This window comes from Dipodomys merriami, unplaced genomic scaffold, assembly GCF_024711535.1.
Source record: "Dipodomys merriami isolate MVZ:Mamm:240054 unplaced genomic scaffold, mDipMer1.0.p SCAF_26, whole genome shotgun sequence".
In the NCBI taxonomy this organism is placed as follows: Eukaryota; Metazoa; Chordata; class Mammalia; order Rodentia; family Heteromyidae; genus Dipodomys; species Dipodomys merriami.
In genome coordinates, this window is record NW_027204048.1 from 11,171,393 (window position 1) to 11,195,505 (window position 24,113).

The window sequence follows — 24,113 nt, forward strand, 5'->3', positions numbered from 1 at the left end:
CCACCATTTACCAGTGCATTCAGCTTCCTTTACTCCAGACACTGCTAACCAAATCTTATCAAAATAAGTCTCTATGTTAAAAAAACAGAATACCACACCTGAAAAACTGCCTTTACAGGATACATGAACTAATGCTCTTTGTAACTCAGAGAAAGAAAGAGCTACCAATGATTTGAGGCCTATCTTGCTAGACACTTTGCATGCAACCTCTCATTTTTCCCCACAATTACACATTTTGGAATGTGAAAAAGGATCAGTAAAAGTCTCTGAACTGAGCATCTTTCAAACATCCAATGCATCTAAGTAAGGCACAATATTACTCTGTACCACTAACCTCATTGCAAGTTGTTATGAAGATCCATCTCTATTTGAAAGATCTTTCAAAAATAGAATTGCACATGCAAATAATGGTATCTAGGTAGTTTGCATATCTGACTTCCATTGCTTTGTTGCAAATATACACTTTCAAATAGATCTGTAGAGAAATTTTCTGGGCTACTCACTCTGCCATTTTAGCCTAGAATTCTAGTTCAACCTAAAGGGCTACTCTGAAAGTGGTTCTACCAACACGTGACCTCCTTCAGAAATGTTTTACCATTAAAAGCTATGTGTTAAAAAATGACAATAGTTTCAGCAGGTTCTATTAATTGCCAATAATTCAGCAGGTGAGAAACTTCCTCAAGGTCTCTCTGTGTTTCCTGAAGCCCCCAATGGAAGCACTCTGTCAGTCACACTCACTGTGGCCCTCCAGTATTTCCCCTCCGGTTGCAACTGCCCCTGGATGGATGGCAAGGGCAACGTATTGAAGGGGCCACGCATCCTCCTGGTGTATGGATGCCATCATCTTGAATAACTACACATGGAATAGTCAGGGAACTATCTGTTCTCTACCACCAGAGTATTATTGGATTGTGAACATAGCTAGGAGACTGTAGTCTTCTCGCGTTGTGCTACACATTGGGATCTCAGGAAGAAATAGCCCAATCCAGAACCCATTTCCAATCAATTTCTGCCTTTCCTACTCTATCAAAACAAAAGCCCCAACTCCTATCCAAGAGCTCAGATAGAGGACAGACACCACAAGAGGCTCTTCACCAGGCTTTTGTCCTCTCAAGGAGTGTTGCTTCCATTTACATATATGGAGGCAAATAAAGAGGGTGTGAAGACACTGTGATAAGAGTCCTTCCTATCATTTTGCCAGGTCAGTAATAGCAACAGTATTACAATGTAATACAATTACAATTGCAATTGGAATTCCAGGTGGTGGGGAGGAAGATCAACAGTGCATAGCATCAGGCTTGGATCTAAGCAATGCATACTACCCCATTGGGCTGAACTCCTCAGGGGCATAGTAGAATGTGTGACAGGCCACTAAAAGCAAGAAACGCTGACTAAAATGTCCCAGATACACACTCAACGTATAGCTTACAAAATAAGCCAGGCATCAACAGGCTTGCTCTATTATTGGCAGACAGCTCTGCCTGCTGGATGACATCATACATAAGAACTGGAACTCCGAGTGACATCAGTCTCTGTATACACAGTACCAGCCATGTCACTTAAATAAGAGCGAGAAAGAGATTGGGAACAGGGCATGGTGATCCCAGTGGGTAGCTGTGTCTATAAGGAACGCTCTGCTGCCCTGACCGCATCCACTGCTGCTTGGATGCAGGTTTAACTCCTTTCCTATCCCCATCAGGACCCTCATGAAACTTTTCTTCATTGTGGGATTAACAGGCTGTGCATCATTTGGTTCAGCTGCTGTTTGATCATGTAAGTCACTGAAATCCAGAGTCTGGAGTTCTTTTGATGGCCTAAAAGAAGGCCACACAAAGAAGGAAACCTCAGAAAGGAGATTTGCAAGTGGTAGCCAGTAACTGTGTGTCAACAATCATAGCTGCAGATGTCTTTGTATTCTATTTATGGAGAGTACTTTACCATAGACAATGATCAGATACCTCACATTAAACACAGCTTCAGAGGGCCTTTGCTCTCCCAGGTTGACGTCGACATTCTGTCCTTTCTCTTTATTTTGCATGGAAGCAAATATGCACATTTTGTGGAGCTTTCCTTCCAGCCTCATGAACATTCCGGTCTGGAGCTGTTCATGGCAGTGGACCTGTCTGCAGGTATTATTTCCAATTGTGTCAGTTATGTGTGTAAAGTTGCCAGAGGAAGACATAGCCTTTCACATGGTGCATCAGGTGTGACTTTCAATGGTCAGCACTCGGCTCCTCAATGGAAGGCTCGCCATCATCTTCCTCCACAACACAGAACACACTGAAAGCCATTAATCACCATGGATACAGCAGGAATGATCCAGGGATGGGACTTTTTGGATTATGCAGCTTATCTTGGGGAAGATCTCCTCGTAATACTGTATATTACCTACAGTCATCAACAAGGAGCCTCTAGTGAAAAATCTGGTATAAAATTAGGACCAATAGCATCAAGAAAGGAGGTAGCTCTAAGTAAAGCCGTGACTGCCAACAATGGTGCAATGATGTCTGTCTTCTGGGAACCATGAGTGTCCCATCCTGAGAGGCTAAGGCCATGCCCCTGCCTAGAAGACACCCAGCATCCAGCTCTGTGTGTGTGTGTGTGTGTGTGTGTGTGTGTGTGTGTGTGTGTGTGTGTGTGTGTGTGTATGTGTACCAGTCCCAAAGCTCGAACTCAGAATCTGGGTGCTTTCCTTGAGCTCTTTTGCTAAAGTGTAGCACTCTACCACTTGAGCCTAGCGCCACTTCTACCTTTCTAGTAGTTTATTGTGGATAAGAGTCTCATGGTCAGGTGCCAGTGGCTCATGCCTATTATCCTAGCTACTCAAGAGGCTGAGATATGAGGATTGCAGTTCTATAATATCATCCCCAGCAGGAAAGTCTATGAGGTTCTAATTTCCAATTAACCAGCCAAAAGCTAGAAGTGGAGCTATGCCTGAAGTGGTAGGACATTAGCCTTGAACACAAAATGTCAAGGACAGAACCCATGCCCTGAGTTCAAGCTGTAGGACTGGATACACACACACAAAAGAGAATTAACAAAAAGAGTCTCACTTACTTTGCTGCCTGGGCTGGCTTTGAACTGTGACCCTCAGATCTCAGCCTCCTAAATAGCTAGGATCACAGGCATGAGCCACCAGCATTCAGCAACCCCTACCCCCCAACCTTCTAAACTATCCTCCAAGGTATGTCTTCATAGAAAATCATGAAAAAGTGGTGAAACGGAGGTTTATATCTCTCGTTTGAAAACAAGTGGACTTTCTATGCATGCTCCTTGGAATACACTGAATGATTACCTTCCAAATGCACATAGAGACAACCACCTCTTCACCCAGCAACCCACTAATTATTTTCCTTGGAAATATGGCTACTAATATTAACTTGGTTTCTCAAGGACCTACTCTATATTCTAGTGGGCACTCGACATCTTTGCTTCACTCCTCCCCCACATTTCTCTCACCCCAGTCAACTAGACACTCATGGTTATGAATGCAGGAGGTGGGAATCTAATATTAGCTCTCAGATACTTCTTCATCATATATATATATATAATATATAATATATATAGTATATAATACAATAAAATATTATTATAATATATTAAAATATTATTATAATATATTAAAATATAATAATATATGTATATAATATATTTATATATACACACACAGAGAAAGATATCTAGATAGGTATCACTAAGTAGTTATACAGAGGGGTTTCCATTCAGCATGTTAATTTACAGGTACAATGCATCTTGATCGATGTTACTCCTTCCGTCATTTTCCCCATCTCTCTCAATCCCGCCCATCTTCTCAAATTACCTGGTTCCATGTTACATATTACATATTCCATGTTACATATGTTACAATGTTAAGGTAACAAAAATTGAGTATAGGATACCAATGCCAATTTTATTATACCAATTTTATCTTAATTATATAACTCATTCTTTATGACGAAAAAGAAAAAAAATTTAGGGCTGACTTAGAAATCTGGGTTCAAAAAGGTTAAGTGATTTGTCCCATGACACAGTACTAGGCACAGCTCAGATAGGAGTGAAACCCCAGCATGTAACTGCAGTCCTGGGTGTACATTAGACTCCAGTGTACCAGTGCCAGGTTTTCAGATCATGAACTCTGTTCTAGTCAATTCTTCTGTCTTGTAATCAGGATATCAATATATGTCAGGTGATGAGATCCCTGTCCAGGAACTAAAAAGGCATACCTTGTCCATGATAATGTTCTGTGTTCTGTTTTCCAGCATCTCCCCTTAAAATAATTTTGGTAGAGTTGAGCAGTTGCTGGTTACCAGCCAACTTAATGGGTTTCCAAGTGAGGAGAAAAACAAGAATATTCGCAGAAAAGATGAGTTGAAGTTACTACCCAGTCTTCTGTGTCATTATTCAACCTGGAAGGACAGACAATTTAGTTTGCCCTTCTCACAAGTCACTGGTATTATGGTAGAAACTTTTGTTGAATTGGGTGGCATTTCCAAAATATTCGAGGCCAAAGCCTGACCATTTGTGCCATGGGACAGAGCCATAGGACAATAGGATATGACCACTGGGCCTACTGCTGTGTGGGTACAACTCAGCTTGTACTATTCATTTCTTCCTCCAACACATGCAGAGAGTCATTAAGGGGCAGGGGACAAAAGCCACCCTCATTGCAATCTGTGCTCTGGGTTCCAGCTATACACCTCCCCGACGCTTTGCAAGGAATGGTTGTGACTACTACTTCCCTCTATCCCACAAATGAAAAAATGAAGTGAAAAAAAATCAAGAAATTAAAATAGTGAGTCTGAATGTATCCAGCCCAACTGGCATTAAAACATGGTGTAATGTCACAGATCAGCTGTTCATCTTGTACTGTCCTGTTTTTCCCCACTTTGAGTCTGGAGGAAGTCGAGTTCATATCATTTGAAGTAAAGGTATGCCATGAATATGGCATATGTGAATAATATATCTGATTTAAGAACGCCACCATAAATGGAGAAAGTAAACTGAACGTACGGGGAAATTCATAATTCTTACATCCCCTCTCAATCCCCCAAATTGTTTCCTTTGCTACAAAATAAAGCAGATTCACTCCTAGAACTTTGGGGGAATCTAGGAAAATTCAAGCATAAATGTGAGTCTGTGCTGTCTGTGGAAGCAGGTCACCTTCATTTCATTCCCTGTCGTGTGCACTTCTAACTTCATCCCAAACCTGCAGCCCTCTCCTGAAAGTATGGCCTTTGCCTAGGAAATCTGGCAAGCTAAGAAAACAGTGACTTCCCGCTGGCCTGGGTATAAAGTCTGAATCAGATACTACTCTCTTTTAAAACTCGGTTTTATATGCACCTTGGACAACTCCTGGGATTCAACATTTCTTTTACACTTCACGTTTTTCTTCTGCCTTCACAGCTATCAGCAGAAACAGAGAAAACGGAGACCATGGGAGAAGTCACTATAACTCAGGATCTAGGGGCTAGGTGAAAGATGCTAGTCCCAACCAGAGGAGTTCAAAGAAATGATCCTGCCCCTCTGTGGGTACTCAGAGTAGAGAATCATGAATATTTATGAAGGAATATGTGCAGTGTTGGGAAACAAACTCAGCAGGGGCCATTCTACCCTAACATCTGGGGATGGTTTGGGTGTTAAAAATGAAGTTTTAAGGGACACCATTTAGATAAAAATCATATTTGAAGCAAATTATGCCTGTACTCCAAATAACAGAGTGGAAGGCAATTTTGAGTTTTATATGCATTGCAAACATCTGCTTACTTTTAAACCTTACTCATCTTGTACCATAAAGTTGGATTCTGTTTCCCAAAAAAAAAATCTCCCATATTTTTATGTTGGGGTGACCCAGCTATAGGGGTTTATGAAAATATTCAAAAGGAAAATAGCATATGTATATTTCTATGTCTATATACATATCATGAGCGTACTTTTCAAAAGTATCCATTTTAAAGAGGTACTGTGTCTGAATGCATAGATTCTGAAGTTAGACTCCCTGAGCCCAAGTTACATCTCCATCACTTCCTATAGGCAAGTTATATTTCACATTTCTGTGCTTGATTTTATATACTCCTCGCTTGGTCAGCTTTCTGGGATTAGAAGTTTCCAATCTATAGAAATTCAGATTTTCAATCTGAAGAAATTATGTCAGAACAGTGCCTTCCTTCTTCTATGGCTGCTAAAGGAATGAAATGAGATTCTAACCCATAACAAGCACTCTAGCTGTACTAGCTTCCATCAGTGTTTATTAGTACTATTTTCCTTTCATTGGAATGCGTAGTTTCAGAGTGTGAATGGAAGCTATATGCTTACTTCAGAAAGGTTTTAAAAGGCATAATGGGCATAGTACCTGAATTAAACTCTATGTGCATCAGTATTTAAATGGAATTTCTCTAAAAGAAGCAAACAAATATTTTCTTGTGTGTGCCAGTCCTGGGGCTTGAACTCAGGGCCTGGGCAATGTTCCTATGCTTTTGAGCCCAAAGCTAGTATTCTACCACTTGAACCACAGCTCTACTTCTAGCTTTTTGGTGATAAATTGTCTATAAGAGTCTTATGAATTTTACTGCCTGGGCTGAGGTCAAACTATGATCCTCAGATCTCAGCCTCCTGAGTAGCTAGGCTTACAGGCATGAGCCATTGGTTCCTGCAAACAACTAATTTTAAAACAAAGACAAACAAACAACAATACAATACCTTTGTCATCTGCTCTTGTCTAATCCTGAAATGAACCTGACCATTCTTCAGCAATAGAGAATCATGACTTCCAACCAAATCAAAATTGCCATTAATGGTTTAATGCCTGTGTTCTTTGTAAGAAACACTTGTTTTCTATCAAAGGAGTTTGCTTCCTGTTAATCGTGAGGCTGTTTTCTAAACGGTTCTGCTTTGGCAAGCTAGCACGGCCCTTGTTAATTACATTTCAGTTGTATATATCCTTTTCCTGATGCATTTTAAGACATCCTATTAGGAGCGCCTTGAATTTTAATTTACACCTTGTTAATTAAGCCACATTCTTTTGCAAACTGTGAACCTGAGTTCAACCAATCTGAGCAGAGGGGCAGGGCCTGCTGGGTTAGGGTTTAAAAGGGAGCAGTATGCCTGCTCTACATACTTGCTTGCCAAGATTTTTGGTTTATGACACACCCTTCTGTAGAAGTATACCTTGCCTTGCCAAGACCCTTAAGCATTGATGTCTTTATTCCCACATGACACCTCCACATTCCAACCAATTTCAAATATCTTACTTTGTCTTTATTCATTGACTCCATTCACCCTGTGTTCCCCTGTTGGGGAAGTGGGGGTTCATATGGTCTGGACTCAGCTGATTTCCTTCTCACTCCGGAGGGCTTCCAACTTCCTTTGGCTCTCTCGATTCCAAGTTTGTTATTGTCTTATTCGTTTATTCAGGAAGAATAATTAGTAAATTAGAAATAAAGCCACAGATGGCTCCATTGAAGTTGTGGACTTATATTATTGTTGGTGTAGTTTGTTCTTTCAGCTCTGTTAAATGTCCAAATGCTGTGTGGATGGTTACCAATCCCTCTTGCCAGGAAACACCTGAAAGAAGGCTCATCTGTGTCTGAATCCAGATTGACACACACATGTGAAGAATTTTGTCTTGTCCAGGGAGAAAATAGCTTGTTCCCAATAGTTTATTTGCTTTATGAATCAGGGAGACAATACAAGTGTGATCGTGCCATCTCGCTGTTTAAACACTTTAGTAACTTCCCAATTCCTTTGAGACAGAGACTAAACTCCTAAAGGAGAGTTCATATTGTGGGATTCCTCACTGCTCTCCTCCACAGTATAGCAGCCCTGCCCTCCACTTGGTTCCTTGAACTTGCCAACATCCTTGCTGATGAGCGCAGCTAGAGATAGGCCCATGCCTGAAAAGCCAAGAGTCTGAAGCCCCTTCAATCAACACTTCCATTTTGTTGGATCTAAGCAAGAGTGAACCCAACTTCCTGTTCATAAAAATTACTTGCATAAACCACTTTATATGCAATTTTCTTTACCCAGATAAAGCAAATTCAATGGTCTGGAAGATATTTTCATTTGTTTGTCTCTTTGGCTTTCTTTTGCCAATTCTTAAATAAGACAACTTTGTGGGTGGCGGGGACACATGTGTGTGCTGGTACTGGTTGGAATTCAGGGCCTAGGTGCTCAAGGCTAGTGCTCTGCCATATGAGCCACAGCTCCACTTCTGGCTTTTTGGTAGTTAATTGAAGAGTCTCACATGGACTTTCCTGTCTTGGATGGTTTTGAACCATGATCCTCAGATCTTAGCCTCCTGAGCATCTAGGAGTATAGGTGTGAGCTATCAACATTCAGCTGTACCAATATCTTTAGATGAAAGAGGGTATATATTAAAACAGTCTCCATTTAGAGCACCAAATGTTCTATACGAAGAAATACATTACATTATGACATCCATCCTACCTTGTACATGAGGTGGATTGGGAATTTCAGATAACTGAAACTGCTAATTTTAGACTTACTACATATTTTTGTAAGTACACATTAAACACATTCAAGAGAAACTAACCAGTGATGGCCCCTCATTGTCAGGGCAGGGCCTACCTATGCTCAAGTCTTCAGGAAGATGGCCTTTCTGTGCAGAAACCTAACCTCGTAGATGTCACCTGTCATAGTTAGTCTGAAAATGTAGCGTAGTTTGGTGCTCTATGGAGCTGCCCATCTGTCTGTGCCAGATCTAGGCCTGCTTCTAACAGTACCACACTTTCCACCTCTGCTTCTGCATAAGTCCTCAGCTAGCAAATCTGATTCTAAATGTCACCTCCCCAAGACAAAACTACTCACCCTAAGGAACCAAGAGTGGCTGTACCACATCTATCAGGTCATAGAATGTTATTCTATAACTATTACTTCTATGCTCTTGTATCTCTGATGACTTTCAAACAATGGCATTTTCTAACCTCGTGGGTCAGGTGGGTGTCCTGATGTGTTTACCCTTGCTAGTATGTGAGTAAATGCAGTGCAGTCTTAGTGACATGATTCTATAAGGAAGCTCTTCCCTTTATAATCAACCAATCAGTTGAGGGCCATTTGAGGAAACAATATTAGGCTAGCTAATGTTTAAGAAGGGCTGTAAGTAAAAGACATCACCAGCATCTAAATTCTAACAACTCCAGGGAAGAAAACTTCACGGACCACAGTGGAGTACTTCTAGGATAGGACAGTCCCCTAGCAATCTTTTTTTCTTAGATCCCAGACCGAGACTCAAACTTGGTACCTGCCACTTTTACTCATTGGCTAGTGCTCTACCAACTGGGCCACACCTCCAGCCCCTCCTGCAGCAATCTTAATGTCTGTGAATGCCAGGATGGAAAGCCTGGAATGCTGTTGACTCTGAGTCACAAAGTGATTTGAAAGAGCTCAACTCTGCATGGAAAGGCATTAGAAAGGCCACTTTCAACCTGTATTTCCTTTTTATATACACAAGTGATATGTGATTTTAAAGAACTATTCTATAGTAAATCTAAAATGAACTCTTTCTGCAAGGATAAAAGAAACTATCTAAATGATAAGACCATATGGGAATTTAATGCAATCGGCAGACCTTTGTGTCCCTTGTGTTAAAACCCTATAACTATATATACAAAGGTATATCAGTCAGTGGCAGATCATATAAACAGCAATGTCCCATAATATTATATTGCCATCATAGTCTGTGTAAGAATATATTATGACATATATATCATGACAAAATTGCCTAATGATGCTTTTCTCAGAATGCATAGCCATCATCAAGAGATGCATAACTGTCTATAAAATAGTCATGTGACTTAAATGCATTTTATGAAGCATACCCTATTTTCATAGCTGCCTAAGATTTTTAACTCATTGTATCACAAATGTAATTCTAGTTGTGTGATGTTTGTTTTACTTTAGTTTTTGTTCAAGTTCTCTAACACTATGGAATGGTGTCCAAAATAAAACAAGCCTTCAATAAATAGTTTTAATGAATAAATTAGTACATGAGTAAATATAAGAATGATTAGACTTATTCATGGGTGCCCACATTTCACCTGTGATCTTGAATATCCCTCTCTAACCTCCTGTAATGGAGCTGCAGTCTAAGTCTAAGCTGCACCTGTGTGTCTCTTGTGCAATACGATCTTTCTTTGAAAAAGAAAAATTGAATGCGTCAAGGTGGGGCATGAATTCTCCAATCCAGTCCCAATCACTTGCATCCTCTGAATTAACAATTTACCACCACTGCCCCCAGGCTTCTGAGTTTAAGCAGCCTGCTCTGTATGGCAGACCATCTTGCAATCACATTCTTCAAATAGGCAGAGGGATGGCTAGTGATTTGTGAAAAAGCTCCACCCCAGGCTGTGGCTGCATCTATGAAACATTTATTGGAGCAAACTGTGGGATACTAGACTCACCAGCTTGCTCAGTTACTGCACTAATAATTTCTCCTGTGGCCTGCAGCGTCTGTCTGTAATCCTTGCTTCTGTCCACAGGTGGCAGTGGTCTTTCACTATTGCAAAAGCCCCCCAAAGCCACTAGACCTCTGAGTGGTGGGCCTAGGGAGAGAATACCTGTGTTGAGACAGCTGACTTTATCATCCCACCTCTCACTCATTGTTTCTATGTGCAGTATTCAGAGAGAGAAGCAACTCAGCCCACTATAGTATCATACACCGCATTTGCATCATTGAAAAATAAAGGTAATTTGCAACAGAAAAGGTAATGTTCCCATGTGCTTTAAAACAATGTTTACCTTCAAAGAAGAAAAAATTGATCTTGCTATTTATCTTAAAGTTTTCTTCAGTATTATTCCTCAAATGTTATAGTATATCTTAAGTTTGAGGTCTCAGTAGTTTTATAATGAATCATAAAAATAAGAAATTTTAAAGAAAACATATATTTTCTTAGGCATCTGCATTTTAACATCATTCTATACATATATATGTATATATCTATGGGTGGATGGTTATATGTGTGTATGTATGTATGTATGCATGTGTGGAAGGGCATGATAGAAATCTCAGTTTTAAAGGGATTGAAATTAAGCAATATTTCAGTTCTAGTGATTCGTTACCAGTTTTTACAGGTGACAGCATTTGACAGATGTGAACTCTAAAAAAGATAAAGGATTCTGTGCTTTATCTCTTTTTGTGTAAATCTAGGCTACCAATATGATGTTTTTAACTCCACCTCAAATGTGTTCTGGTCTGCTTAAGAACAGAGTCACAAGCATAAATATTCCTCAGTGACACAAAACAGTGCTTTAAATGGTTTGTCTGTTGGACTCTGAGTCTACCTGTAGCAAGGAATAAGTCACAATAGATCAATTTGAATGGACTAACTTCTCCAGAGGAAAGTTAGTACCATTGTATAGATGATCATTAGCAATGGCACTGACTGGGATTGTTTTAAAACAAATCTTTCCTCACAAGAGGAAAAAAAAAGTGGTTATATAGTATATACAGAGTCAGCAACTCGATCTTTTTGCTGTGAGAAACTTAAGGAATTCTCCAGAAAAGTACAGCCTATTAAAAAAGAACATATTCTTGAATAAATGACACCTGTCTTGAATTGAAAAGTCATCTGCAAGATTGTTCCTCCTTTCCTTGATGGGGTCTCCATGGCTTCCCTTAGACTTTAAAAAAAAGGGGAAACACAAGTTGATAAATAATCAATGCTAGCAATTTTCTTTTTCTGTACTATGAGAGGTTTGGTTCTTCTTCATTCTCACTCAGTAGCAGAGTATGGCTTCTCTTACTTTGGGTGCATTCATTTCCCCCTGCATTGCTCACGTCTTGTTCCTAGTCTCCACTCTCCTATGACTGCACAGCCTCATGCAAGCTCTGAGTTGTGTGCAGAATCTCCCGTGTAGAGTCCTCCCTACAGCTCTTTGTGCTTTTGATCCCCACACTTAACCATCTCTGCCCAAAGCGAATTGAGGAGGACCAGTTTCCATGATCAATCGATTCAAAATGCATTTTGCCTACCACTGCTTCAAGACAAATAGACATGAGAAATAATACACCAAGTAGGTTTTCTAACATTGGAAACCCTGGGGATGTCTGATTTGAGTGTCACAATCTACAGAACACTCATCAGTCCACATCATGTGGAGAAACCGGAAAAGTGTGATTTCCTCAGACTTATTCCTAATATCATTGCCTTTACGATCCCAACTGAGTCAACACGTAATGAGACAAAAAAGAAATCTTGCCACACTATCACTACCATATGATTTGAAAGCAACACCCAAGTCCTTGAGAAAGCAAGACTGTTTGTATTTATTACAACATCCCTAAAATTCTAGCACTTTACATACATTGTCTCAATGGATTCTTAAAAATTCTTAAAAGTTTTATCAGTCCCACTTCACATAGAAGGCAATTGAAATTCAAAGAGGTTCGTGTCTCACCTGATGAATTCTTTACCTCAACTGTCCTCTTTACCTGCTTGATTTCTTCAATATGATCATTTAAACTAAGATTTACTTGGGAAATGGTAATCCCAGAACCTAGGAAGGAAGGGAAACTATGAAATGTATTCTCTCTATTTTTTTAAGAATCTTGGTGGAGTGAAGAGGAACTTGATTCCAATTATGGCTCTCAATATGGTAATCACCTTTTTTTTTTGGGGGGTCCGGTCGTGGGGCCTGAACTCTGGGTCTGGGCGCTGTCCCTCAGCTCTTCAGCTCAGGACTAGCGCTCTACCACTTGAGTTACAGCACCACTTCCGGCTTTTTTCTTTTTGCTTATGTGGTGCTGAGGAATCGAACCCAGGGCCTCAGGCATGCAAGGCAAGGGCTCTACCACTGAGCCACCTTCCCAGCCCCGGTAATCACTTTTATAATAAATATTATTTCTTTCAATTCAATGACCAGCATCCTTAAGTTCATGGAAAAGGGGACTCTTTCCAGACTATATTGATTGATTACAGCACCAATAATGCAAGTTGTACAGACGTGATTTTTGGATTCTTAAACAATTAAAGATATTTAAGAGCAAGTGTAAGCTTCTCACCAAAGTTTGTGTTTATTTAGGGGATTACTTTATCTTGGTATCTGTAACAAATAAATAAAAGCAAAGATATTCATTATCCCCAGAGAAATTTCAGGTTATAGAGTATTGCAGCATAGCTGGAAATTCTTCCAACTTGCCCATCCCAACAGATCCATGTGGAAAGGAGATATAGAATTACAAAGAGCATAAACTTTTCTGCTGAGAACTCTGAACAACTGAGCTACTGTGATTCATGCCTGGTGAGTACAAAGCAATCTACTGGACTTTCAAAGAGAATTTCAGAATGACAGCTTTCAGGGGGGTGAGCCTATATATTAGTTTCTTAGGTAAAGTAATTCATAGGCACATTCAAGTTTCTAGAACATTCTACTTTACTGGGAGTTATGTATCAAAAGGGAAGACATCCTTATTCTGTTTGAACAAGATATCCCACTGTTGAAACCCTCCTTGATCCACCTTCATCCCCTTCTTCTTATACTAAAAAAAATGCAAGCTGGAGAAGAATCAACATATTGATTGAACTATGTGTGCATAGCCCTGTGAACACCACACAGGAAGTGAACTCTAATGATATCTTCTATTCTGGGGCTGGGAGATTTCCTTCCACCATGAATAAATCTTTCTGGACTTCAGAAAAATCAATAAATCAAAGGTCTTACATGGAATTCTATCCGAAAGTAAGAGGAGCATAATTAACAGTCATTAAAATCACCCCATTGACAGTTAGTTAGGATTGTAGATTATCACTTTTATTTTCCTTATTCTTGTACCAATCTCCATTAAGGCTACTTGTGAAAGTCAAGTAACTATTTCCACTAACAATATTTCCTTTGAGTTGCCGAACTATTTTACAGGTGTATTTGTTGATACAAGGATCATCAGTGGAAACTAAAAATAAGTTACCCACTAAGAGAACGCTCAGAAACCTAGATCCAGATAGATTTTCATTTATTTCTAGTGTGGACAAACTGATTTAATTAAATATTTTTGAATAGTACTGTGATTATGACCTAAGACTTCCCGCGATCACAAACAGGTCAAGTTTCCTGTTACACAAAAAACAACCCTGAATACTAACAATGATGACTAGAGTTTGCCTCCTGCTTTTAGAATTGCCTTAGGATTGGATAATTTCCAAGTTTTCATGTAATTTTTTAATGTGTTAGGCTCACTATTAAACATAGCGCACATGAAGAACAAATTTTAGCACAGTTTTTAAAAACTCGGAATTAGCATATGTGGATTTTTTTTAAAGTCATCCCTAAGTTATAATCAAAGCAAACAAGAGATTCAAGTTGAGGAAAGGGAGACAGAATTATGTCCCATAGCTGAGAGCTAAAAGTTCAAACTAAAAAAGCAAGTGAACATTTCCTTGTCTATCTCCAGCAAATGTTCCAAGAGAGCCACTGGTTTGACCACTTTGACCTTTTGTTTGCATCAGTGACAGGCAAAATGTCTCCACAGAGGGCCACTTGGATCCTAAGATCCATCTGTGCTTGGAGGCCTTTTTAAGGCTAAAAACTAGGGCACCCACGCAGAACAGATGTTGGATATCCCACAAGGACGACTAGAAAAAAATGGTGATGTCAGGAACATCTTAGTTTTCTTCAAACTCAGAGTTCAGTTACTCATCATTCTCTCTGGAATACATCAGTAGAAATTCAGGTGCTAACGAGTAACATACCTGTCACTGGCATTTATAAATGTAACTCAACCAAGTTAACTATCAATACAGCCAAGATAGGAGAGGGAACTAGAAATAATTGGATGAGAAGCCTTTCTACCCAAAGGATCCAGAAATTTACAGAGGAAAGAGGAAAAACTACTGTTAATTATTAGTTGTTCCCTGCTCACCCACTTAAATGCTTTCATATCTGGTAAACATTGAAGAAGTATGACTAAACGAAGCTATTTGGCAAATGAAATCAACTGGCTAGTCCTTTCTGGAGAGTTGGGTTTCAGTGAAATTGAGCCCAATTTCAGCTGTTAACGACCCAACAATCTGGATCCAACATTCATTGTATCTATCATGCTAAGTTATTCTTCATTCTGGAAATGTTCTGCTGCCTGTGGGCCCAACACGTGTAAGCATTTGATCTAGGGGCCTGGTTCCCTTCTCAACTGTCATCTTAAAGCTAGTCTCTGGTTCTCATAGCAGCACATTGCCATTTGTCTCAATGATTGGTCTTACAGACATTCTTTCAAGGAGAATTTTAATTCTCACCAAGGGCAGTGTCTATGTTATTCCCAGAAGAGGGAAAGAGGAAGGTAGGTAGGCCTTGTCCTTACAAAGAGCTCAAAGATATACTAGCGGTGATTTTAATGTCAGAGTTATCTATAAGATACGCGGAAACAAGACAGTATGTTGGAAATGAGCTGTACAACTTGGGGGGGGGGGTGTTAGGGGAAGGGAAAGTAGGAGAAAATTGAGGGAAAGGGTAACAAAAAGTTGACAAGAATTGTACTCATTACCTTAGTTTGTAACTGTAACCCCTCTGTACAACACCTTGAACAAAAAAAAAATGAAAAAAAGATACAGAGAGAGAGAAAGAGAGAGAGAGAGAGGGGGAGTTTCTGCATCTGCCTGGTGAAATTAGGGGAAATATTATGGGGAAAACAAGTACTTAGTGGAATAAAGACAGACAAGTAGACATATGTCTACCATATTGGTATGGGGATCGGAGAGGTGGCAGTGAAGTCTTAAGGACATATATGAAAAGTGACACAGAGATTAGAGATCGGTGCTTAAAGGGCACATTTCAGAACATGTGGCAGTTTGTGATGGTAAACAAGTAGCAGGGGCAGATCATGCTTCAGAATTCAGCCCCTGGCTGCAGTCAAATACCACATGTCATTAGCATTTGTTTTCGACAACTCTACCACGTCCACTTTATAAGTAGGTAGAGTACAAGGCAAAATTATCCTCTGCCTGGGGATTGTGCATTTAATGGCAGGGGGTACCCTCTTCACTGGGGAGGGAGGCTGGAGGTCTTCTTTAACAGTATGTTTTCATGCTGCAGTTTAATGTGCTCCATAGAGCTGCCTGATCCCTCCCAAAGTGCAAAATCTCACTCTAGCCAATACATATTGCATATTTGCACCTCCATCTCCATCCAGCGCCCTGACATGGATGAATGGATTCATCCTATAAAGTTTAAATGGCATGGAATCAATTTATTTCACCTAATTCAAATTTTAGATGGAGTCATGCTGCTACTCATGGTTTACCCTAACACAAGGGAGTGTGAACCACCAATGACAGGTATATAAAAAAGGATAACACCTAGGGTCTCACACACACACACACACACACACACACAATCACAATACACTATTGCTGTCGCAAAGCAATGAAAATTATAGAAAGAGTCCTCATAATTTCACAAAATTCAACCAAGAAATTCAATAATGGAACCCACAGTGACTCCCTTGACTTTCTGTCACACAGAATAAGAAAACTTACAATAAACTTGGCAGGATTGTTGGTGGTGATTGTATTTCATTTGCAAAGAAGGAGAAGATCTAAGTTTGTAAAAATTCTGACTTTTACATCTACTCAAAATTCAGTTTTGAGGAAGTTCTATGATTCCTATAAAGTCCAAATATCTGATCAAGTACTCAAGTATTACCTTATTGTCTTTAATGGCTAAAGTTGGTGAAAGAGAATTCAAATCACCCCCCCACACACACACATACATATACATACACACACACGCACACACGCACACACACACACACACACACACACACACACACACACACACCAGAATAGAAGAACTAAAATATCAATTTAAGGAGCAAGGAAATAACTACACATCAAGCATCCAATTGACAGATTCATATCCATGGAAAATAGAGATCAAATCTGGCCTGGTCTGGGTGAGAATCTGGGACTGCCCTCCTTATCCTATGAATTTCAATTATCAAAGAGGTATCAGGTACACACTCAATGCTGGGAACGGGGTAAAATCATATTCTTATAGGTGGTTCCATGCTCTGACTAAACCAATGTTAAGAAATGGTAAAAGTTCTGATTCAATTAAGTGAAGTCTACTTTGGAGCTGTGTATCACTGAGAGCCAAAGTGAAGCATGAACATCCTCCCACAGAGGCGTGAATATAACAGATATCTGGAAATAAAATATTTCCTGAAATATCATAAAATTACTAAATTATAAATAAATAAATAAATGCCTAGCTACTACCTGAGAGCAATTGACCAGAAATCCAAAAATAATTACTGCCCACATAGTAGTCTCAGAAGGTGTCAAAATAATTCACTTATATGACTAATTTCTTAAAACTCACTTTCCGCATCTCCTTAATTCATTATCTCATATTAAAAGGTATTATTCCAAAAGAAACTCTCTTTCTCTCTTCTAAACCTTTAAATAATCTCTATACCCTATAAACAAATCTGGCCACTTGACTTTTCTCCTTTTTACTCCTTTGGAATCTTCTTCTCTGTGGTACTTGCTGATGAAATTCAAATCAGTCTTGTTTCTCCTCAACTATTCCCTTCCTTTATTGCTCAGTATCTGTCCAACTTTGATTTGAGGAGCCTGTCAGACAATATAATATTTATTTCGGAGGACAGGGAAGGGAAGAAGGATTTGCTATTTTCTTGTAGATGTAGGATGGTATCTTTCTTGAATGTTGACCAAACACTGGAGAACATGGCTCCCATTTGGTTACTTTTGGAAATAATTGTCAATGATGGAATAATCTAGGATTGTTTTCCTAACTAATTTCTTGGGATTTGTAACCATGAGCATGAGAGATGCTTATGCTGGTGGTGTCAAGTCCTACCACATGACTTGGACTTTTCTTTGTTTTTTGTTTTTGTTTTGTTTTGTCAGTCAGGAAGCTTGAACTCAAGGCCTGAGTGCTGTCCCTGAGCTTTCTCGTTCAAGGGTAGTGCTCTACCTCTTTGAGCCACCGAACCACTTCCAGTTTTCTGGTGGTTAATGAGGTAAGAGTTTCACAGACTTTCCTGCTTGGACCGCCTTCAAACTGCCACCTCAGATCTCAATTTCCTGAGTAGCTAAGATTACAGGCATAACCCTAGCCACCAGCACCCAGCGTGCATTGGCTATTGATCAACTGTTTCTCTTAGAGCATATGCATTTTGCTTTCCTGTACCTTCAGAAAAACTTATTACAAGTCCTCCATCTATAATAAATATGGATGGGTTTGCTTAAACTTCCAGATGCTATACAACATCTTTTTCTGTGTCCTACCTATTGGTGTACTCTCTTGGCATACAGAATAGGAGACAGCACACACAGTTAGGCCTGCCCTTTAATTTCTGTGATAAAGTAGTGACATTTCTTAAATTACAGGAAGTGCTTCTATCAAAAGCAGGGCTGGAGAGTTGAGTTGGAGGCTCAGAGAATGCTTTCACGATACACCATCCACTTGCAGCAACACAACAGAATTTGCTACTTAAAATAGCACAAATTCTGGCTCAACAAGAGCTCTAAGTTTCCAAAAGTCTGGTTTGGAAGAACTCTTTTCCTGTTAGATATTTAAGGTGAACAAATAAGCAGAGAATTGTTTTATTCTGACTTATTTTTTACTTAACCTTTTAAAAATTTTATTTTTTTATTTAGCCAGTCTTGAAGGGCTTGAACTCTGGGCCTGAGCCATGTCCTTGAGCTTCTTTTGTTCCAGGCTAGTACTCTACCACTTGAGCCACAGAACTACTTCTGGCTTTTTCTGAGTAGTTTATTGGAGATAAGAGTCTCACAGACATTCCTGCCTGGGCTGGCTTCAAATTACAGTCCTCATGCTGGGAGCATACAGCTCCTGCCTGTAATCCTAGCTACTCAGGAGGCTGAGATCTGAGGATTGTAGTTCAAAGCCAACCCCAGCAGGAAAGCTGCGAGACTCTTATCTCCATAAACCACCAGAAAATCAGAATGGCGCTGTGGCTCAAGTGGTAGAGCACTCTCCTTCAGCTGACAGTGCCCAGGCCCAGAGTTCAAGCCCCACGACTGACCAAAAATAAAACAAACTGCAATCCTCAGATCTCTGCTCCACAAGTGCTTAATTTCCTTTTAACTTTTTTAAAATTTAATTTGTTTTTAAGCTTTTTTTCGTTACCTCTAGATCAGCTCCTACCTATTTTAATTCAAGGAAACTGACTGACAGATGACCAACTCCAGCATTTCACAGGTTGCCAGCCATTTCAGACATAAAGGCTGTTTAATTCAAGATGGGAGTTACACTATGCTGCTGTGTACCAGTTATACTGGAAAGGAAAGCTGAACTTTCTGTTCTTTTTGTGGATGTATTTGGAGAGTTAAGTGGGTGGTGAAGAAAGGCTTTTTTTTTTTTTTACATGATTGTTTCTACAAAAGGGAAACCATTGTTAAGATGTTTGGCTCTAAGTTTTCTTGCTTGTTTGTTTTTATAGTCAATACCTGCATGGTCTAAGCAATATTTGCTTTGCTTCTTCCCTTTCACCCCTCCCCACACCCCAAATGAGCCCTTGTGGGAATTTAGACTTCAATGGGCAGGATTAGTAGTGGAATTAGATGAAGCTAGTAATTCACACAGAAATCAGTCACACTAAGATTTGTCTTTATGTTCAGGAAAACACCTCCATATTGTGTCTCCTGAGCTGCTCTGATTATCCATTCTTTTCAAAAATACTGAGTGTTAACTATATGCCTGGTGTTACAATTGGATAAGGAGACAGAAGTGAATTAGAAAAGAAAAATGATGGTATGCTGGAGGGAAACAGAGAGCTGAATAGTAAATAAAGAAATAAAACCACGTCTAGTTTTAAGAAGTGCTATGAAAGAAACCAACCATGGCAGGTGTACGGGAGAGGCCAACGATAACTTGAGGGGGCCAGTAAAGATATTTCTCCATCACAGATTTTTCTTCCTTGTAAAGAAAAATCCTAAACCCTATGAAACTTTATTTTCTTGTCTGGAGGAAAAAAAGAGAGACATAAGATATCTTCTTATCTACTTCTAGACATAAGTCTTCTACGATTAAAAGTTAAGTGAAAAGGTCAGCTAAGCTCTGCTTAACAGTCTTTAAAAGTTGAAAAGCAAGTTACAAAACTTTGATGTGACATCATTTTTTTACTGCCCTTTAGGAAGAAGCTAGAATCCTAAAGTTAGATCTCCCCCCAAATTGCACAAAACCTCAGGGCTCAGGAGAAAGTCTTTATTAGTATAGTTGTGGTGCCTACTGCCATGAAAAGGCAAACCGGAGGTTTCCAGAACCCTGATCTCCACAGACCATGAAGCAGCTGCTTTCATTGTGTACTATAGCCAAGTTATGGAATCAGCCCAGATGCCCCTCAGTGGTCACATGGATCAAGAAAACGTGTTATATATACACAATGGAATTCTACACTTCCATCAGAAAGAATGCTATTGTACCATTCATAAGGAAATAGATTGTCTTGGAAAAAAATTGTATTAAGCAAAGTAATCTAGACCCAAAGAAACACAAGTTGTATGGTTTCCCTCATTTATCCTAACTAGAATGTGTCTATAAACCCACATGTAAACACACTGGATGATAAAAGACAAAAAATATATCCTTGGACATGATAAATGATACAGGATTCTCAACAGTCACACAGTGAGACTAAGAGAAGATATTCTTAGGAAAGGATCACAGAGACTCAGTAGATATGTGCAAATAATCATGTAAAATGATGTTTATCAAAATGAACTACAAGAAGTGGAAACAAGAGGGTTTTTGTGTTCGTATGCCTTTTTTTCCCCTTTGTTACAGTTTTGGATTTCTGTACCTATTGTCTTGTATGTAAGTTTATCTGTTTGGGGGAGGATACGGGGAACACAGAAATGGTGGGACAAAGGGCAAACATATGCAGCAGTGATCATCACTAGAAGCTGTTGAAAATGAACTATACAGCCAGGCATTGGTGGTTTACACTTGTGATCCTAGCTACTCAGGAGACTGAGATCTGAGGATCATGGTTCAAAGCCAGACTGGGCAGGAAACGACAGGAGACTCTTATCCCCAATAAACCACCAGGAAACCAGAAATGGCACTGTGGCTCAAGTGGTAGAGTACTAGCCTTGAGCTGAAGAGCTGAGGGACAGTGCTCAGGCCCAGAGTTCAAGCCCCACAACAGAGAGAGAGAGAGAGAGAGAGAGAGAGAGAGAGAGAGAGAGAGAGAGAGAGAGAGAGAGAGAGAGAGAGAGAGAGAGAGAGAAGGAAAGAAGGAAAGAAAGAAGGAAAGGAAGAAAGGAAGGAAGGAAGGAAGGAAGGAAGGAAGGAAGGAAGGAAGGAAGGAAAATGAACTATACAATTTGTGGATAGGGAGGATTGGGAGTGAAAAACAGAGAAAATGAGGGAAAAGGTGACAGGATTCAAAAAGAAATATACTCATTATCTAACTTATGTAACAGTAACCCCTCTGTACACCACCTTTGCAATAACCATTTTTTTAAGTAACTGCTCTTAATCCACCATTCCTATCTATCTCTTGCTCTTGATTTCAGTTCACACTTCTTTCCTTTGTCATCTATGACTCCAATTCACCTTCTTTCCCCTTGTTATCCATGCCCTGTGTTCACAAGGGTCCGTTGAGGTTAAGGTGGTCTTGTTTATTCAAGATTTGGGTTGGAGGTATGGCTAGGCACCTGCCTAGCAAGCATGAAACCCCGAGTTCCAACCCAGTACTGTCTCCAAAAGAAAAAATGGATAGATTCTTGCTTCTCTCACAGAGTGGGTCACATGTGACATTTTGAGTAAAGGAAACCAATCGCTTCCCAAATGACAGAAACACTTTCAGGCCAATGTGCAGATAGTAATCATACTATAAGGAGGTGCTTGCTTTCATTACTAAACTGCCCTGTTGCCAGGCTGGGGGGCAGTCAGTCAGAACTACTAAAGATGTGATCCCAACCAGTTGGTGTATTGTTGTTTTATGAAACATTATAGAAAGAGCAAACAACAGTAATAGTAGTAAATAGTTAATAGTTCTAACCCACTTCAAATTTAAGAATCCAGTTGTCTCTTTAGCTGTCTTTAACAGTTGTCTTTTCACTGGTTCCTAAACATCAAATAGAAAAACCAGTTCCTAAGATGGAGGCGCTCACATCTGATTGACATGCTGAACCTGGATTACGTATTAAACAAGAAATGCCCTCCTTGAGCCAAGAGCACAGGGAAGTGAAAAACAAGGGACCTTCTCAGCCAATGATGCATCCATAAAATGCTTGGAAAGCTGCCCTGTTTGCACATGGAATCAGAAAATAAAATGAAATAACAAAGAATCCATCCCATTCCTTTAATTTCATCGTCTTGTACAGACCATCCTCCCCAAGGCTTTCCTCTAACCCAGTTGCCAAGCAGGCGTGAGGGGTTATCCTCTCTGAAACAGCATTAACAATGCTTGGGCCCTCCTGGGGATAGTCCAAAGCATTCTGTAGGGGAACTGGCTGTTTCTCTGGGCTCATCATATGGAAAGTATATTTCTCAACACAGCTGGCAAACAAATCTCTTTGAAGGAGATAGCCAAGAGGCCCTGAGATTGGCTCTCCTATAATGAATTCAGCATCTTTCCCTCTCCCCAGTCTGTAATATTCTTCCTCTCTTGTAGTTATTTATTATTATCCAATATTTATGCAAGCCATAAATGTGCAGCACACTGCACAGTATTACAGAGAGAGCCAATGAATGCACTAACAATATCTCCCAAGGAATAGCTTGAAAACTACAGGTCAAGTCCACCAGCAGAGGCTTCCAAGGAGAGAAGAAAGCAAGGCAACTATGGTCCGCTGAAGACTAGTGCAACAGAAAACAATGGCGGCATAAGTAGGGTCTGCCGGACCAGAGCTCATTTAACTTGCTGTGGATTTGAAGAGGAAGTGGCTTGACCTTTTCATGACTTTGATTAATCCACACTTGTTTGGTCAACAGAAGTCTAAATGGTAGTCCAGAATGAAGACATGCATCATAAACTACAAGTCTCGTTCCTAGGCCATGTCCAAGGTAGCGGAAGAGCAGGATTTTATCAACAAGTATTCCTAAACTTGGAATGTACAACTTGTGAGATACCGCTACTGATATTTCCTACTTCACATTTGAAAAGATACTGCCCTAACTCTCTCCAGCAATGAGCTGAGCATGTTTTTCTGTTTACCAGGCAATAAGTGTAATGAAAGACCTTGAAACTATCCAAGGTCATGTGATCAGGGCTGAGGTCCAAACTCCAGTTCTCTGACTGAGACCACTATTCCCTCATGGTTGACCTGCTGCTGCCTCCCTTGTTCCTAACTGGAGCACTCAGGACTTTGGTTGCTCTGCTTTCTTCCTTCCTTGTTAACTATTTTCTCTTGTTTTCCCCAAACAGCAATTCATTGTTCACCTTAAAAATCTATGCATTCCCCCAGCCCTTGGTTCTTTATTTCTCTCCTGAGTACATTGTTTTTTTGTACTTTTGGGTTTTGGGGAATTCTTCATTTCTGTGTTCTTCCTGGGAAATCCCATTCATCCTTTTCTCACACTGCAGTCATCAGCTAGCTGTATGTGGTGGATGCCATTACCTCTCCATCCTCTACTCAGGTCTGTAAGCTCTCAAAAACTCTTATTCATCTTTAACATAAGGATAATACTTCATGACCCAAGGCAGAGACTTCTATATTAAGTCTAATGTTCATTCTCCCCCAGTTCCTTAGCAACTGAGTTGCTGAAGAATCTTGACTAAGTAAAGTGTATTCACTGGAAAGATTTCACGACATAGAGCCAACCTCCAATGGATGAATTGTACTACATTTATTCTATCCTCTAGGGTATGTGATCCAAGGTCTGAAACTTACTTTCTACTCTCCAAAGACTCCTATCCGAACATCCTTCTTCTGTATGTGGAGTACTTTCCTTTGGATAATTTTTTATGGTAACCAGGATTTGAACTCAGTTTGCTCAATTTGCTTGCTCAGCTTTTACTCTACTACTTATGCCATGCCTCCAATTGGAGATAGAATAACATGGACTTTTCTACTCTGGCTAGATCTGAACTACAATCCTCCAGATCCCAGCTTCATGAGTACCAGTAATCAGATCCCCCTTGATATTTCTACATTGAGCTTTTATCCACCATT

General features: G+C 39.9%; 1 pseudogene; it reads left to right on the plus strand.

Annotated features, from left to right (window-relative positions):
* The first annotated feature begins 1,946 nt into the window (after positions 1-1,946).
* On the plus strand, positions 1,947-2,475 carry LOC138836835 (presenilin-associated rhomboid-like protein, mitochondrial pseudogene; annotated as a pseudogene).
* Positions 2,476-24,113: the final 21,638 nt, after the last annotated feature.